An 18,111-nucleotide genomic window follows, 5' to 3' on the forward strand; every position below is an offset into this window, starting at 1 on the left:
GGTTGTATGGTGCAATTTTCAAATATGACCAAAGCAGCAAGGCACAGGGTGAAAATTAGGGGACTAATATTTTTCATGTTCAGTGTTGGTGGTGGCAGTGAAACATGGAAGAAATTCAGGGAAACCTACGGACTCCTCTGCACCCAGTTCACATCTGTTCACAATTCACTGCTACCTGCCAAACAATTAAAAACAACAACCTGTTTTATTAGCTGTCGCATCCCATAAAATATTTCAGGGCCCTTCATCAGCAGCTGACACTCTCTGGGTTAAAAAAAATGTTTGCAATGTTATTTCAATGTCTGGCTCTCAGAGGTTTATCTCTAGTGCCCATCACAGGAGTGTTCAAGCACTAAATGCAAGGTTAACAGCTTTACAATTAAGGATGTGAAAGATATATAGACACCGATTTTCACCCCACTCTGAGTTTGAGAAATGCAGGTTCCATGGCTGGTCCTCCAAGGAGCGGTGCATGGGCTGAGCTTTGGGTGGGCCAGCAGCTGGCCTTGACTTCAATGGGAGATAATCAGACGAAAACTCAGGGGGGCACCTCTCCCTGCTGAGAACTGGGAAAATTGGGGGACGGTGGTGGAATGCTTTTCCTTAATTTTTGTAGTCTAGGAAAAGAGAAGATGAGGGAAAGATATTATGCCATTGCACAGAAGCCATTGGTCAGAGACACAGATCCAAAAATGTTATTTAGGAGCATAACACTAACCAAAATGAGTGGACACAGGCATCGCTGTATCTCTGTGGCTCTCTGTGACCAGGTACAACTAAACAATCTCTGCATAGCAAGTATGAGATCTGGCTCTGCTCATCCCTGTAACAGTTTGTGGATCTAACCACTTGTTTTATGAAGACTTCATGGGAAAAATATGTCCAGGATACTCAGGTGCTGCCCCTGCTCTTGCTTGTGGCACTGCTGGCACCACGCTCATGAACTCATTGGACATTGCGTTGTTGTTGTTAAACCCCAGCAGTTCTGGTCCTGCTACTGGTGCTCCACTCCAGTAACTGCAAAATGTTTAAGGCATCCAATTTGAAACAGATTGATCCCTTCAGCACAATCCCAAATCTGCCGAATTCTTCCTTTTTTACCTCCCACAGGAACAGGGAGACTTCCCACAAACTTTCCTTTCTAAAATGTGTTTGTCAGAGTTTTAAAAAACTGCATTCACCTATGTTTAAGAATATGGTGCCCAAGGATGAAATAAAAGTAGTCAAGATTGAAATCAGCATTTTGAAAACACAAAGACTTACCAGCTCTGGTTTTTAGAACTGAAGATGTGAGTGACCATGTTCTGAAAACCTGGGGGAAGACATTTTGTACTTTTTCATAAAAAAGAAAGACGTTGAACTCCTTTTTTTAAATGCAAAGCCAGATGCAATCTGAAATACAAATATTTTCCATATTCTGTATACTACGCAGCCACAGCGTGATGAGCCCTGCCCCACGGAGCTCACAGTTTAAATAGACCAAAGAGAGATGAAATATCATGTCCGAGATCAAACACTAACTTGGTGGCCAAATCGGTGAATGGAGCCCAGGTCCTTTGATTCAGAACGGCTGGTCTATTCATTCCAGTTATCTCTCCTGACATGCTCTTTAATTTTCCATCCAGGCCTTATTTTTCAAGAGCTAACATTACATTCAGTGCTGCTGTTTCATTGCACGGGTACTTTCTATCTGGCAAAAGATAATCTGTGATTAAATCAACTGGGATCAAACAAAGCAAAATGAGGAGGAAATCAGATATCAAAATCCTGTTAAACACCTCCCAAGCGCCAGGAGCTGACAATTTGTAACTGATCGCTGCACCTCTGATCTCACTGGGGTTGCAATCGCTGCCATGAGCCGTGAACGGGGCCTGTGGCATCATGTACATTTCAGGATGAAAAATGGTTGATTTGCTTGAAATGATCTCAGTTTCATATATCTGTTCTCAGATATATTTTCAGCATTAGTATGGTTGTCTAGTGTGGGGGAAACCTGTGGGTCAAATTCTGCCCAGTGCTGCCAGCACACACTCCACACTGTCATCAGGTGCAGCAGCACGAGCATGACCGAAGGCAGATTTTTAGATCTGAATGGCAGAATTAGGCTTGTATTTGTTTTGTTCTAGATGGAGGTTTTTGTCCAGTTTTTAGATGATATTATTCTTGGCAATTATCCCACCTGAAATGTGATATTTTGACCCTATTTCCCCTCCCCCCCCAAGGGATCATGACTTACTTTCAGTGAATGGCAGTTTCTTGGTCACTTCTCATCATGGCTCTGTGTTCTTCTAGAGTAGCTATTGGGCCTCAGAAAGTAATTTCCACCCCAGGAATGCCAGGGCCTGTTTGGCATAGCAGTGGGCAGGTTAATGCTCACACCTTTGTGGCTTCATCTTGTTCCAAACCCCCTATATAACTGCAGATACAGCCTGTGTATCTGAGGCCCTAGTCAGCCTCAAGGTGGCATAGGACATAGCACACACTGCTTTAATAGCAGGATGGAGGTGGAATGACACTGTTTTCCTCTCTGTAGCAGGAGGACCTCGTTTAATAGGAGCATAATTGTCTGCTGGTGTACATTCATGTGCTTGCAGTTGCATGCAATTACTCACAGGCCTGAAAAAAGCCACAGTAACTGGCTGTGGTGAGAAAAAGGCAGATGAAAACAAAAGAAATTCCTGGTACTGGGGTGGTTCTTCAGAAAAAAAAAAAGAAAAAAAGAAAAAAAGAGAAAAAGAAAAAAAAAGAAATGGCTTTGGCTGTAGATGTTTGCAAAATCCCACATCAAACTATCACAAAGGCAGATCCGTTGGTGTAACTTCGCTGATCCTAGAGAAGCACATGTGGTATCAGCCCTCTAGTCATACAGGCAGTTTCAAAAGAGCCTCAAGGAAATTTCAATGGGATGTGGAAATTTTTCCTTTGGAAGTCTCAGCTTGGACGGTATATTTTCTGTTGCATGGTGCTCAGCCTCAGCATTTCTATTTTAAAAAGCAACAGTGGGAATAGCGCGGGTAAACCTTGGGCAACTCTTTGACCCTCTAGGCCCTTGGTGATCTTAGCAGGTGAGCTGAGATAAATCAAGCTGCTCCAACAGGCATGGGGCACTCGCTCTTTAAGAAGCACACTGGACTGCTGGAGTAGAAGAGGCGGGGGGCAGAAAGTACTCTTTGATATAATGATATCACGTCCCCTCTCAAACCTCAGGGAGCCCCGTCTCCTAATATTATTCTTTCTTCATTTTCAATTCAAACCAAAAGTGAAAACAGAAAGAAAATAACTCTCTTTTCTCTCCTTGCTTGCTTTTTCCCCCCTCTCCCTTCCTGCTGCTGCGACGGCAATGGGAGGGGAAGAGAAAAGGGGCTAGGGCCGCTTAGATCAGTTTCATGCACAGGAGAAGTAAGACAGGAATTATTTTTCTTGTTAGCCTTTTTGTAAGAAGACAGACAACCCTTTCAGCCCAAATACAATATTGTAATTGCTCATATTCAACTGACAGAGGTTCCCAGATGAGCTCCACTGAGGCATCATTTACTAATCTGTCATGTTCTATAGCACCCGGCACAGAGTGCTGTAAAAGTGTCTTCTTCTCTTTAAGTTATTTATATAGTTGGCTGAAAGCGCTTTGCTTGTACAAACTAGAAACTATTAGATTAGACCAGCGGAGACAGCCAGAGGCAATCTTTTTAACAAAGTGAGTGGGATTCAAAGTAGGGTTGGAAAGCAAATATTATTTCACTGGAAGTCTATTAGAGGTAGTTCCCTGGATAACAAATAAGTGCTTTGTTAGCTTAGCTTGAAGAAATGCACTGGTCAGGATGGCAGCAGCTGGGTCTAATGGTAAACTGTGTGATAGCAGATGATAATTCTGTGATCAGTGCAACACATAAGCCAATTTTGCTGTCCCTTCCTTCACAGCCTGCCACATCCCTGGGTTTACTTATTTAAAGTGCATGTCAGAACTTAGCAGCTGGGAAAAACTCCATTTGTTTTAAAACTTCTCATCCTAACACACATGCACATGCATAAAAAGAAAAAGTATGTAAATTCAGCCTATCAGAAAGCAAATATTGTTCTCACCGGGGAAGGCTAAAAGGTTGTACGCGTTGGAGTGCTTCAATAAAAGTGGAATCTGGGCTCAAAACAAGTTTCAGACATAGAGCTCATCATGACGAACAGAAACTCAGAATCTCTAAGTATTAGGTGAGATTAAAGCATATTCATAAAAATATACAAAACAAGTCATAGTCACTACTAGCTGCTAATTCTGGCAGATATTGCTTTCATTAAACCCCTGAGACAGCTGCTTTCAACAACGGATAACGTGATTTTGATTTGGTAGAGGACAAAATGTCTCTCTGCTGTAAATCCATATGAGGGTGATTCCTAAAAGCAGAAACATGTCTGTATAACACCTTGTGATCTATTTCTTTCTATGAGAGGTGGTCCATCTGTGTAAAAGGTTGCTTTTATTTATTATTAATAACCACTTGCCTGCTTAGAAATTCCCCATTTGGAGCTTCCAGTCTGAAGGATTAAAAATAAAAAATTATACAGCTTCCTGTGTAGCAAGGTGGGTAAAAGTCAGTCAAACCATGGGATGGATAAAATGCTAATGGGCAGACGATGAATTTTTGCAAAGCAAAAGCCTGGTTGTTTCTGACTGTGGTCTGGAGGGCCAGAGACACCAGAAGGCTTCCCAAAGGGCCATTACTCAACCCCATTCCTTGTATTCACATGTAAGATTGGCTCCAGGCTGGACACAACAGGAATGGTGGGGCTACTCGAAGGAGTCAGAGAAACCATGGCCCCGTGTCCTGCTTGGTCGCACCCAGAAGAACTTGACTTCCCCTTGGGAAATGCATGACACAACCTGTTACAGGGGATGGCAGGGGGTTGTCTGCTCCATGTAGCTGCTGAAGCAATTGGACTTGGTAGTGGGCACAGGCTCTGCCCCTTTTCTAAAGGGAACAGTAGTGCCACTGAGGGCTATTCATGGCCTTTATCCAACAATTACCTTTTCAAACTCTGGCCACCCTCAATCTACGTATCCCAGAGGCAGATCCATCCCCAGGGTGAATGTAAACCCCTTCCCTGCACCCTCTGCACATCCATCTAGCCTTCCCCATCCCAGTGGGCTGCAGGATCACTAATTAGTTAATCATTGTTTGCTCCACAGCTTGTCTTTGGCTCCCTGTGTCCAATACTTGGGACTGACAACACAAATCTGTGCTGGAAGCCTGTAAGTTGCAAACTCTGCAGTAGGAGTAACATGGATACGTTGTAGCTAAAGCTTCAAGTTCATGAAGAAGAGCTGTTGAACAGATAAATCTCCATTTAGCTTCTCTTAAAGAGCCTCCTGAAAAATATGCTTTTACCAACAGCCTCCAATGTCTCACTAAGACTATTTACTCAACCTCCAAAACTCATACAAGTTGATAGTTAGCTGGACCCCGTCCCAAGGCAGCCAACACTTACTCAGAGGAGAAAGTCCAGAACTTGCCCAGCCTGCTCCCACTCCAGCACTGTGACATGAATTTTTTGGAGAACCATTTTACTTTCCTAGCCCTGGTTTAAAACTTCGAGGAAGTTTGCCCTTTTGCCCTCGTCCCTCCCTATCCTCCAAAGCCAGAAGAAAAAAAAAAAAGTCAGCAACTCTTGAAGAGAACACTTGCTTTTTGTTTTCTGGGGGAGATAAGGAGAGAGTGAGAGATTTTGTAGAGGCAAAATGCAGTGGGACATCTAGTCTAGGGTTGCCTATGAGTTGTGCAGGTGAAAACCACCATCCACTCATTAATACTCCTAAAGGAGTTAAAAAGCTAGGGATTCCCAGGGACACACCTGGGTTTTACTTTGCCAAAGGAGTGGGAAGAAACAAGGTCCCCTCCCAAGCCCAAATCTCTCCTACGCAGTGGCATAGCCCCAATTCCTCCATCTGCCAAAGATCCTAAGTGTGCATCCCTTCCATTCACAATTCACTTCTAATAGCGCTGCTCCCTGGTAATGATGGGTTAGCCTTTCTGTTGCTGGAAGCAGGCAGCTAAACTGCAGCTCCCTTTGATCGTCCCTCTCCACTCTTCCCGCAGGGCCATATTTTCCTAAGGGAGAAGGGGGCGAGGGCGCAGCCATGTCACCAACTCCCTCTGGAACAAGCCAGACAAGTCTTTTATCTGCAGGGAGGTTTCACTCTATTTAGGAGGATTAAGGCTTCTCCAGTTTGACTAGAAGCCCTTGCCTGCTGATAAAAAATGCATTTCAATAGCTTAGCACACCTGGCTCAATGCACTGTAAGTAGCTGCTTAGGTGTATGCGTGTTAAAAGCATCCTATGGGTGCTGGCAAACCCATAGCAAGTGGAAGTGACTTGGGGGAGCACGGGGACACATGAGTGAAACTCCTTCTTCTTTTTCCCCCTCTATTAATGGAGATTTTTTTCATTCTCCACAAAGCGTCAAATTCCACCTCTTTCTTCCATGAGAAGGTGACAATTATAGCAAATTTCTTTACAGACAATGAAAGATCAGGGACCAGAAAAGGGAATTTATTCTTAGATTTGTCTGCAGTGACAAGGAGTCACTGTGTGTGATTGGGTTTTTGCAATCTCTCTTGCTCCAAGTTTGGCTCCTTTACAGGTTATCGGTGGATCTGCTACACAGGAAAAGCTTCAGACAATCCAGGTGATCTGCAGGGACATGGAAAGAAGAAAATGCCCGGGGGACAAACATGTGCCCTGAAAAGCTGAATACCTGCTGGGCCAATCCTCAGCTGGTAGAAATGGTTGTATTTCCACAGCAGTAATTGTAGGCGGATTTAGGCTGGTGGGATTCACTCCTCTTCATACTTTCTTCAGTTCGGAGTGCATCAAAGCTTTTCTTTCTCTGACTGTGCATCAGGGGCTCGATCCCAGAAACCCTGATCACAGCGCTGTGATCCTGTGGGGCACTTAAAATGCACCTGGGCAGGCTTCTGGCTGAAGCACGCGTGGCAAAGGCAGCAGTTATGCACGCCTCGCCCCAGGGTCCAACCAGCTTGGGACATATGCCACACTCTCACCGGGTTGTAGTGAGCAATCAGGACAGGAAAGCACCTCCCCAGCTCCCAGCACGCGAGAGCCTGGTGAAGACAGTGGCGCTTGCCTTTGTGCTTCCAGTAAGAGGCCAGCTTAAGCATCTTGCTGATGTATGGACTTATGTAGGAGGTGGATTCCCAGTTTTTGTTTCTTTCCTGTTTTCTGGTTGCCTTTCCCTTTCTTTTAATGTAACTCATGATTTCAGAAGCTGGGTGTTTCTGTGGGGGCAAGGGGGGGGGTAATAATTTGCTTTAACTAGTGCATGTGTTTCACTGACAGCCGCTTACAGCAGAGTGGGAATTCAAAGGCATTTGTCCAGGCTGGCAAAAGAAATTTTGTCATGTTGATATATATTTTTTTTCGTTAGTTAGTTTTGTTTTGTTTCTTTATCAGCAGCTCCTTCCCTTCCTAGAGCTGGCTTACTCTCTTTAGTTCAGTCACAGGCAGGCTGTAATGATCTTAATGCAGCTCTGATCTATACAAGCTAGCAGCCGAGTCTGATGATTTATTGCAATCTTTATTGCCCTGTTACTCCCATTGTCTCAAGTGCTTCTCCAGATCGATGGTGAAATTCCTCTGCTTTAGTGGCCCTAAGCTGGGAGGCCACTCATTCACCAGATGTGTGATGAGCTGAACTGTCACAGGTCGGGCTTATGGATGCTCAGCCTACAAAAGACGTCACACAGATCCATTCTGCAAAACTCTCAGCAAGAGAAGAGTGGAGTGAATTCCTGCTAATGTCACAACCCCCACCCTCATTAATTACATTTGGAATTTGTTCTTCCAAATGGATCTGGATTCTCTCTTCACCATCAGGTTGTCAGAACTATAATCTGATAAAATTATGGAACAGAAATAATTCAGATATAGAGTCAGAGCTAGGTCTATTTAGGAGAATGAAGACTTCTGTGAGAAGTAGTAAGGATGCTCACAGAAAAATGAGCTTGGATGTTAGAATTCAGGATGTTCATGCTAAGGCCCTGAGATTAAGGGATCTGAAAAATGATATTGTGCCATTTGGTATGTCATGACATTTTCAGCCTGAAAGCCTGTTTAGTGCTTTTGCATATAGCATCTCCTCCGTACAAATACAACTCTTACTAGCTGTTTCTCCTCAAACCTCAAGTTTGAGTTCACTCATTTTATTTCCTACCCTCCCACCTATGCAGTTAACTCTAATTCAAATCAGTTCCAGCCATCGCCTAGCTCCACCACCGCCATGTCCACAGTATAGTCCCATTCTCTGCCTTCTCCTGGGCTTCTTTACACCTCTTCCCAAGCTTGAAACACAGTTGCAAGAGGATCTCCTTCTTTATCGTCCTAAATTCACAGGGAGTACAACAATTACTGACATTAACTCCCTCACCCCTCACTATATTTGGCATTGCAAGGATGGGAGCGGAGTGAGAAGGGAAGAGATTGATCCAATGTCCACAGAAGCAGCATTAGCTGCTCTTCTTTCCCTTCCAACTACAGGCAAAATATCATCTAGACTCCTGAAGGGTTCCTTTTCCTTAAAACCATAGTGAAACAGAATCTCAGTTTTCCATTGAGAAACTTTTAACAGAAAAAAATTATTCTGTAATTCCCAACAACTACAGCCATTGCTGTTATATTGGATGTGTTGAGCATCTATCTAAACTAGTAGGACCTACAGCTGTTATGAGATTTTCCTGGATATTTTGTCATGAGGATGAGAATTTACCAAATTTTAGCATTGGCTATGTGTTGTTTATCTTTTGAAAACGTATTTCTGGTCTGGAAACTCTTCTGGCCAGGATTTCCAGCATAGAAATATGCCATTCCAGAATCCAGGGAAAACAGCAACTGCTTAGCAAAGGGGTGACAAAAGAGGTTTGGACAGCCTAAGATGTCAGAGGGGGAACTTAGTAATTAATAATGTAAAATCCTTCACTTCAAAGGAAGAAACTAAGGGCACAAACAAAACTAAAACAAGGAATATAATGGTTCAGCCACAAATGCGAGGAAGGAAGTCAGATCTATCAAGATTGGTGCCACATGAGCCCCAGGATAGAAAGCCTTATGAATAATACTAAATTAATCCTGTCTTCATGTTGTTTCCCTGTTTTAAAGCCGTGTTGCATGTGTGCCATGGGGTACCAGGAGAACCAGGCCTGAGAGGTTATTAGAAGAAAGATGCAGAAGAGACTGATGGACTGGAAAAAACAGTCCCCTATAGGAACAAATCTAAGTGCCAGCATATACGAGACACCACAGTAGATTGAATGACGTTGTGTGTGTTGGGAGAGCTTCAATTACTTAATTAAGGAAACGATGATACCGAGAGCAGTTTGAAGAGAAAAGCTCTCTCATTTGGATTCATTTCACTTTATATCTTTTTGGTGAAAGATGGAAATAAAAACGGAAGCAGACATGAAATTTAATAATGTTATTGCTAGAAACTAAAATGGAAAAAATACTGGGAATGAATTAAAGCTGAGGCATAAAATGCTAAAAAAGGAAAGAGAAAAATGGTCAGGCAGAACCTAAATAATTCATTTATTTCCAGCAGTGGAAGAGTATTAAAAAACAAGGTACAGTGATTACAGCAGGCAACTGGGAGTTGGGACTCTTGAATTTTATTTCTTTTCCTTAACATATGTCATTCCATAAGCCAGTCTTTCCATGCTTCAGTGTACCCAATACTTCTTCGCATGACAGTGATGTAGTTGGACTTAATTTGCTGATGCCCTGTAGGTGTAAATTGTTATGAATTGGCAGAAATCACTTGAGATTTAAGGATGAAGTTATCTTTCCATTAGGAGCTTGGCTACCAAAACAAACTCTCCATTGAACTCCCCCCCCAAAAATGCAGCTCCCACTGAAATTTCACATTTCATATCTCACTCCAGGTAGAATTTTCCCTTGTGAAGTGATACTTCTAATTGAATATCTCCCTCCAACTCCCTGGCGTGAGTGTTGCTTCTGGGTAAGCAGTGTGAATTGCCTCTCTCCTGTTCATAAAGTTGAATCAAAGCTTCGGTTAAGTCTATTATTATTATACTTTCCCTTGCAGGCCTTAATATCATCTCACATCTGAAGACTGTAGGCAGTCACAGATGTGCCAATGAGACGTACTGTCTACTTGGCCCTTCCAAACAGGCTTCTCACTGATTCCTGACACTTGGACAAGACGAAGATCAGGGCTTTGCTGCTTTGCTGGCAACTCTGGCACCTGCCAATAGAGGCTGACTGTGGTCTACACACACCTTGAAGAAGCCTGTTACATCTAAGTGAGGCTACATGCTTGCATACCTTTAAAACGTTGCATTTGCCATCAGTCTATGAATTGCCTTCCTACGCATATTTCTGGAAGATCCTCATTTCCCCTCTGGCAGGTTTGATTTTTAAGTGAGGCCTCCTTTTAAGTGAGGCAGAGAATTTATGCCCATAAAACCTGCAAAAGCACACTCAGCTACATGTTGAAGTCAGTCCAGCTAGATATGCAAGTAAGGTCCTCCAAAGCAAAAACTTCCAGATTGTTTATATCCATTGTAGACTGTCGGTACTGACGTTGCTTCTGCACATCAGAGAACCCATATGAGAATTTGGTTGTCTGTGATGGTGTAGATAATCGGTTACCAAAAACGACTGCACATTCAGATAGATACAAGTGGTCTGTGGCTCATCTGTTTTGCCAAGCTCAGTTGCTGCATCTGGATTTGAATTGCTAAAATCAGCACAAATGTTATTGTTGAAAGCCACAGACCATGGTTTATGTCAATGATAGAGAAACCTCAGAAAGTCTGGAGGTTTCCAGTCAGCACCCAAAAGTTTGGATATTTCTCCAGCTTTAGCCAAACAATTGACGTACTACTGTTTCAAAAAGTTCAAGTAGTAAACTCTAGAGAGCAAGTTGTTTCACAAGATTTCTGAAATTTCTGGTTTCAGTCTGAGGACAGAAATGTTGCAAGATCACCCCTTTGCTTGATATCTCTTTGTTACCTCCCTTACTTTTATGAACATTATCATGTCATCTGAGAATTCCGTGATGTTAATGAGGCTACAATGTGGCAGGTTCTATCCAATCCTACAAACACAACCCTTCTCGAAAAGAGCTTCCAATCTAGATGAATACAACATCTTAAACAGCAGGAAATGAAGTAACATCGCTCCAGTCTTACGGGGAGATGACAGAACTTGCCTAAGATCATGACTGAGATTCATGACAGAGCCAGGGACTGAAGTAGATCTTCTGAGCTGCCAGCCAGCACATTATTGATAAAACTCCTCATTTTCTCTTTTTACCCGTGAAGAAGCACGAGTATGGATGCTGAGAGTCAGTTATCAGAAGAAACAATTGCCTGAGAGATTTTTAAACTTCAAAACAAATCCCATTTTAGTTTTGAACAATGGTTAAGGTCATTTCTAAATTGGTACGAATGGAGTTGACTATCCCTGATTCAGAATAGCAAACATCAGCAAAGCACCAGCAATTAACCAATTTGTTAACAGCTGCTCTGCTGGAGTGAGTCTGGGGCAACTGTACAGGAAGGGAAAGAAGACGGTTCACTGTAAATTTTACTGAACATTTCAGCGTTGAGTCTGATAAATGGTTTCTGAAGGATATTTCTGAAGTACCTGGGACTCCAAGGAGAGAAAACATTTCTCAGCCCAGATGCTGTGAGCCAGAGTATCCTACCTGCAACACCAGATGTCGAAGTAGAAAGATAAAGGGGAACTGTGGTTCTAATAGAGAATTACAAAATCCAGCCTCACTGGGGTGGTCTTTGCAAGCATAATATTTCAAATATTAAGGCGGGACAAAAGTACTGCAATTTCTGGTTGGGGGAGAAGGGGGAGAAGAATCTGACACCCATTTTTAAACGCTAAGTATGAGAATTACAAGGTCTGCATCTGCAGATCATTATCAAAATCAGTACTGAGGTCTTTAACTCCTACATACGGAACATGGGTACTGCTGAGTGCTCAACTGAGCACCCTCCTGAAAATACATCCTAGATGTCTCTGTGTGAATAGTTAGGTGAGTTTTGGTGAATTTGGAACAAACAGAAATGTACTTTTTTATTTTAATGGTTTGAAATATGTACCCTTTCAGTCCTTATAGACACAGACGCCAATGCTGGCACATAAAATTTATTTTTATGTCCTCCTCTAAGCAGGCCCTTTCTTTTCAGCAAGTCTACTCTCAAACTGATGAAACTTCTCAGTAGCAGAAATCTAAATCTGTGTGTTTAAACCACTGTTGTTCCTTATCTTTCCACGTGAAACTTTTACTTTGGCATAAGAGCTCTTATTTCTAGCTTAAATAAGTCAACTGAATTTTAAAAAACATATTCTGAAATAAAAATGGAACTAGAATATCCATATGGATAGCTCTATAGTTATAGCAGCAGAAGCTTAATTCGACAATTACAGATTAGAACAGAAATTTTCCTTAGTAAGGATATAAACCATGCACTCGCATCTCTGTAAGGATCAGTAGACAGATAAAACTTCAGGTACTCATTGCACTAAAAAAACTCACAACCCCCCCCTTTCTAATATCTCAATAGAAAGAGGAGTATAAAGTGGTGTTTTTTTCCTATCATTTCCCTGAGTTGATGCTTTTTGTCAAGCCCCAGTTTTACTGCAAATGTTTGAATCAAGTTCTGCAGCTAATTGCAGACAGTCTAATTCATCTTGTTTCTTTCCGGTTCGTATGCAGCCCCAAATACCTAGGAAAAGTCTCAGGACCTTGCATTTGATTTTTCACTTGACAGTTACAAATCAAATTTACTAATCTGGATTTAGAACAATTTAGGTGCAGTTTGCTCTCTAGTCCAGTAATAATTATGAAAAAAAAATTTGCCTTGCCTGATGGCTATGTGTGTGTGTACATAAATACATGTGTGTAATTATAAAGAATTATTCATGTTTCTTTGTATTTGCTATATACTTTGACTTCAGGTAGGTGTTTATGGCCCATTAAAATGGAGCAATTCCAAAATTTCCTAAGCATGATGAGCGGTACCATAAATATCTGTACGCCGTTGCCAATTACTACATGAATAACAATATCCTGAATGCCATATGCCTTCATTAAAAGGTGAGCTTGGGAATATTCTCAGTTTCTGCTTTCTCTGCGTTTCTTGAGCAGACTCCAGCCTCGTGGTAATCAGCAGCAGCAAGCAGTGGGGAGCTGCAGTTTTAATAACAAATTGCGACTAGTTGCTACTGGCTGCAAAGCAGCTCCCACTGAAGCACACAGCCCTCGAGGTTGTGGGAGAGTACACAAGTATTCAATTTAATAGACGGTCTTTTGGTTGAAATGCATCAAAGCCTAAGCAGACCCTTTGCTGTGGGAGATATTACCCTCAGCTGAAACTAGGGATAGGATTCTCTAATTTGCTCAAACCTATCCATTTACAGCAGACAATATCGTCATTAAGAGCTGAGAGTGGGAGGAGGGGGAAGGAAGCAAAAAAAATCACTGCTACTCTTTTAAGAGAGCTTTATAACTAGCTACTTCTCAGAGATGAACTTTCTATGAACAGACAGCCTAGAATTCAATGACAGCAATGCTCTCGAAGACTTGAATAACAGTTTTACAGCCTTTACTGATAATCACATACACTTCGTTATTATGTCAATGCAAACTATTGTCATTTATTATTTAAACAAGAATAAATTTTCCAAAGTGCCAAGGACAGCCAAGCACTCAACTCCCTTCAAAAGTCAGCGTGGGAATTAGGTTCCTGGATCTATCTGTACCTCCAGTGCCCACAAATGGCTTGGTGCATCTGATGGGCTTGGCTTGTTTATTGAATTATCCGTAAGATTTATTTCTGTGGGATTTACTTTGATTTTCAGAATCTGGGTCCCAGACAAACAAATTCTCTATTCAGTTCAACTAGGCACTCCAACATATTTTGTTTGCATTAGCTACACTCTGTTGCATTAATAATGTCCCATCATATCATATTAGTAGTCTGCTTTGCTAATACAGGAAAAGTGGTTCACGCAGTACAAAGTCTACTTGTGTTAGCAGTTGTTTCCCTTTGTATTTCATTATAGACAGAGGCATTGAGCTTTGGGGGGAATTTCTTCAATACCTCGGGTTAGATTTGTCCAATGGGATAATAGGAAGACATTTTGTTTCGTTTAAATTTGAACAGGGAAAATATAAGTACTTTGTTTTCTTCCTTTTATCTTTCCAAATGCAAAGAGATTGTTAGAGTGATTTTATTTAACTGAAAGGAGTTTAGCTGGCTGAGATTTTTAAATGTGGCATTTCAACTACTTTTGCTTTTTAAAAAAAATTCCAAAAACCCAAAAAGGAGGAACAATGTTTATAGGACACCAAAAAGCTTTTTCCTCCTCCTTCTCCCAACACCATTCCCAACCCTGTTCACTGCCGAGCTGACGTAGCTCCGACTGACTGCAATGAGAGGAAGACTCTCCACTCCCTTGGAAATAATGCCACCATTTTTTAGTATGTTTACAGAAATTTGAATCCAGTGTAAATCGACATGAAGACTGAGCTTCAAACTGCTTTTTTGCACTACTTCTAATATGGGGTCTAGGGATTCTCTTTTATTGTGGATATGTCAGACATTTCCACAAGGACTAGAACAAAACTGAGTTTATTTTGTTCTTTACCGTCTGATCTCAGAACCACTGGGACAATTGCACAGGTCCAGGACCCAAGAGTAAAAACATCACTTGAAGCTCCAGAACTGAACATCTGACCACAGTTTCCAAGGAACTCGGCGAGACCAAGCTAACCCACTGTACTGTTATTGAGCTATTCTGCTAGAGGAAACAAGTGAGAAATAGTTATTCACCTATTACGCATGCAGTTACATTAAGGCCAATCCAGCATTATAATTCCACTGAGCTCTTCATACACTAAAACCTGAGAAGGAAGGAAGGGAAAATGTGTTTATACGTGGTGAGAAAAAGGAGTATAGTCTTACCTGGGGAACTGTGTCAGCTGTTATTCAAATAGCAGAATCAGGACCCTTCCCCCTCATCCATGACTATACACAATATTCCCTCTAGCCCAAGATGACATTAACAAGCCTGGTGCATGATAAAGTTTAATGTCTTATGGCTTAGATACTTGTCATGTCTTCCAGAGCAAAGCTTATTGCCAGCCAATGACTCCTGTGATACACCATGTCTTTTTTTTTTTTGATGTTTTAATAAACTAATGAGAGTGAGAGGAACACCAGGCACACTGCTGTGTCAGCTGTGACGTGTGCTCTGTGCAAGCATGTACTCACAGAGAGACCTCTCCCTAGTTACAGTGCAAAGCCATCCCAAATAGATCCTGATAGGATTTCACAACTACAGAACTATCATAGGCAGGTAGCATTAAAAAAAGTGTTTGAGAAATGTTTCAGGAGTTATTAGAACTAACTTTGTATCCCTCCTGACTAGTTTTAGTGCCTCAGGTGACAGGTACAGTTGCTAGTGATCATTATTATTTACTGCATGATACTGCCTGCAATATAGTTGTGAATCAGTGCTTGACAGAATGACACAGAACAGAAAGACGGCCCCTGACCAAGAGGGGTCCAATGCCACGAGCAGCACAAGAGTGTCAAACACTGTACGCTGAGCTCTCTCAAAAATTTGACCTTTAAAAAAAGGAACACTTTTCTAAACTTGGCCCTATGAGCAGGTATGCACTAACTGAAGAGAGAAATTTGGTAACAAATACGTTTTATAAATGACTACGTATTTTCTGAAAAGGTTTTTAGGGTATTCACCAATTTGATTGGTGAATTGAAAATCTCGTAAATTGCCGAGGCTAGAAATGTATTAAAATGTTTAGAAGGAGTGATTTACCAGCTCTCTGATGGAGCATGAGACTTCTAGGACATGAGACATTTAGGACATGAGACTTTTCAAATCAAGCTCTGATCTGGCACAGAAGTGAATGTTACCCGTCTGACACCAAGACAGAAGACTTTAGTGCATCCATCTTGGAAGAAAGAAATTCAGGTCTCAGTGTAGCAGTTTTAAAGGAAGTATTATTATATCTGAAGCTGCTTGTCTTAATGTCAGACTAGACAATTTTAGCTGGAAAAATACCTTTTCTGAAAAGTACAATTTTCCCCCAAGATAACTACTTAAGAATTAAATCCTAAACTGTTAGCTCTTTTTTTACTCTTTTGACCCATGTATTCTGTAGAAGATTTTTTTTTTTAAATGTATGCTAGAGAAGAGGTTTCATTTCCTATAAATCATCCCTCAAATATTTGGCTTTACATTCCCACACATGGCCTCGATTCTTTAATATTGACCGTTACTGCAGACTCCTTCCTTGAGTTCCCCATTGGGAAACTCAATGGTAGTGGACTCTTGTATGGGTCTTAGCACCCGGGTGAACATATCGCATAGAGGGGTTGGAGGCAAAGGATGCAATCTGCCCCTCACATGTTTGTTTCTGCATCTTGCTATTCACCTAGAAACTGCTACCTGTTTGTGCCAGGTATATACCGTTTACTAGGGATCCAGAATTAATTCTATCATTGCATTTTCATCCACTTATGGAATCATTTTAACAAGACAGAGTAAAAATAATTAAAAAATTAGTACCTATCCCAAAATGTAGTTTATGGACTAGATAATTCTCTAAGTCTGAAGTTAATGAGAAGGAAATCAGTAGAGTTATTAATATTAAAACTAACATTAGTGAAATCAAAATCTCCACTGACTTCTAGGGAGTCAGATTTTACCCCCTAGAATATTACATATCGACCTAACCAAGCCATGTAGCATCAGCCATGCAACAGCTCTTTGGATCTTGATGTACAATGAACACTAAGACATGAAGAATTCTGATAAAGTGATACTAAAATGGTTTAATATGTCAGCTTAATATCACTGACCTTGTGAAGGAGACACAAGGGCAAAAATGGGGCTATGTGTGGTGCATGCATGCTAGAAAGTCTCTGGTTTGCATGGTGGCTCTATTTGCTGATGTCAGAGAGACTTCAGTGTGATATAGCATTAATATTGCCTCACATGTCAGGTAATGCAAATACAGAAAATTACAAGTAGTGTGAGCATGTACTGAAGATGAGCTCTGTGACATCCATTATGTAGAAGCAAAATCATCTTACCTCATGAAAGATGGCAGCTTGAAGGCTAAATTTAATGAGTCTGATTCTGATCTCGTACTAGGTTAAACCAAAAGTGACTCCATTTCAGGTAATGGAAATGCACTGCTGCTAAGCAAAAAGAGAGTCAGGTTTATTAATGCATCCAGCTATGCTTCTGTAAAAGTTGACAGCCTACTAAAGGTTGCTATTCATTAGTGTCTGATTTTTGACAGTCATCATAATTGTTATTAGAAAACCTCCAGCAACGCTAAGTTGAGATACGAATTAAAAATAAGCCAGCAGTACCTTTAAATGTGCCATGAGCCTTGTTTTTGGCACTGGTATCTTTGAGCGGAGGCTTATAGTTCAATTCAGACAGTTAGCAGGGTGCTGACAGCAACATGTTGGTACAAGACTGTACTTCTCTCTTTGGTTTTGTTTTAATTAAAGCCGCATTTATTTTTTAAAGCAGGTCATAAAGATAACCTGCTCTGACAACACAGAATTACATTATAAAATCATTCCTTATAATAATTATAAATCTCTGCTAAAGCAAATTGAAATGAAATTAAAGTACCGGCATACGTTGCTTTTCTTCCTGATAGGAGGAATTCATCTGATCAAAATTACCGCCGACTGCTCAGAGTTTGCAGCGAGAATGGACCCAGAAATGAATCTCGGTCTTCAGCTTCCTGCTCCTCCGCATCAATTAATGTGTCAGAGCTTCAGCTCCAAAGGATGCCTTCTAAGCACCTAACATGTAACTTTGCTATACCTACACCACATGCCACAACTACAACTGGTTTCAGTGGCACTTTTTTTCACCAACTAAGGATGGCACCCTCCAGATGAATCCTGTCCTTCCACACTTCCAGAGGGGATGAGAAATGCTGGTGTCACAATTTAATTTTAAGTGAGGTAGTTTAAAGCAGAAGGGAAAAAAAAAGTGTGTGTATATATACATAAA

General features: G+C 41.4%; 1 long non-coding RNA gene across 2 annotated transcripts; it reads right to left on the reverse strand.

Annotated features, from left to right (window-relative positions):
• Window positions 1-9,571: 9,571 nt before the first annotated feature.
• LOC143167145 (uncharacterized) lies at window positions 9,572-17,795 on the reverse strand. 2 transcript variants are annotated; one of them, XR_012996502.1, is made up of 3 exons: window positions 17,722-17,795; window positions 17,166-17,270; window positions 9,572-9,780 (listed from the first exon to the last, which is right to left on the reverse strand). It is a non-coding gene; the product is annotated as an uncharacterized LOC143167145 (long non-coding RNA). The 2 variants fall into 2 exon arrangements; XR_012996503.1 differs by lacking the exon at window positions 9,572-9,780 and adding an exon at window positions 14,885-14,947.
• Window positions 17,796-18,111: the final 316 nt, after the last annotated feature.

Source organism: Aptenodytes patagonicus, chromosome 14, assembly GCF_965638725.1.
Source record: "Aptenodytes patagonicus chromosome 14, bAptPat1.pri.cur, whole genome shotgun sequence".
In the NCBI taxonomy this organism is placed as follows: domain Eukaryota; kingdom Metazoa; phylum Chordata; class Aves; order Sphenisciformes; family Spheniscidae; genus Aptenodytes; species Aptenodytes patagonicus.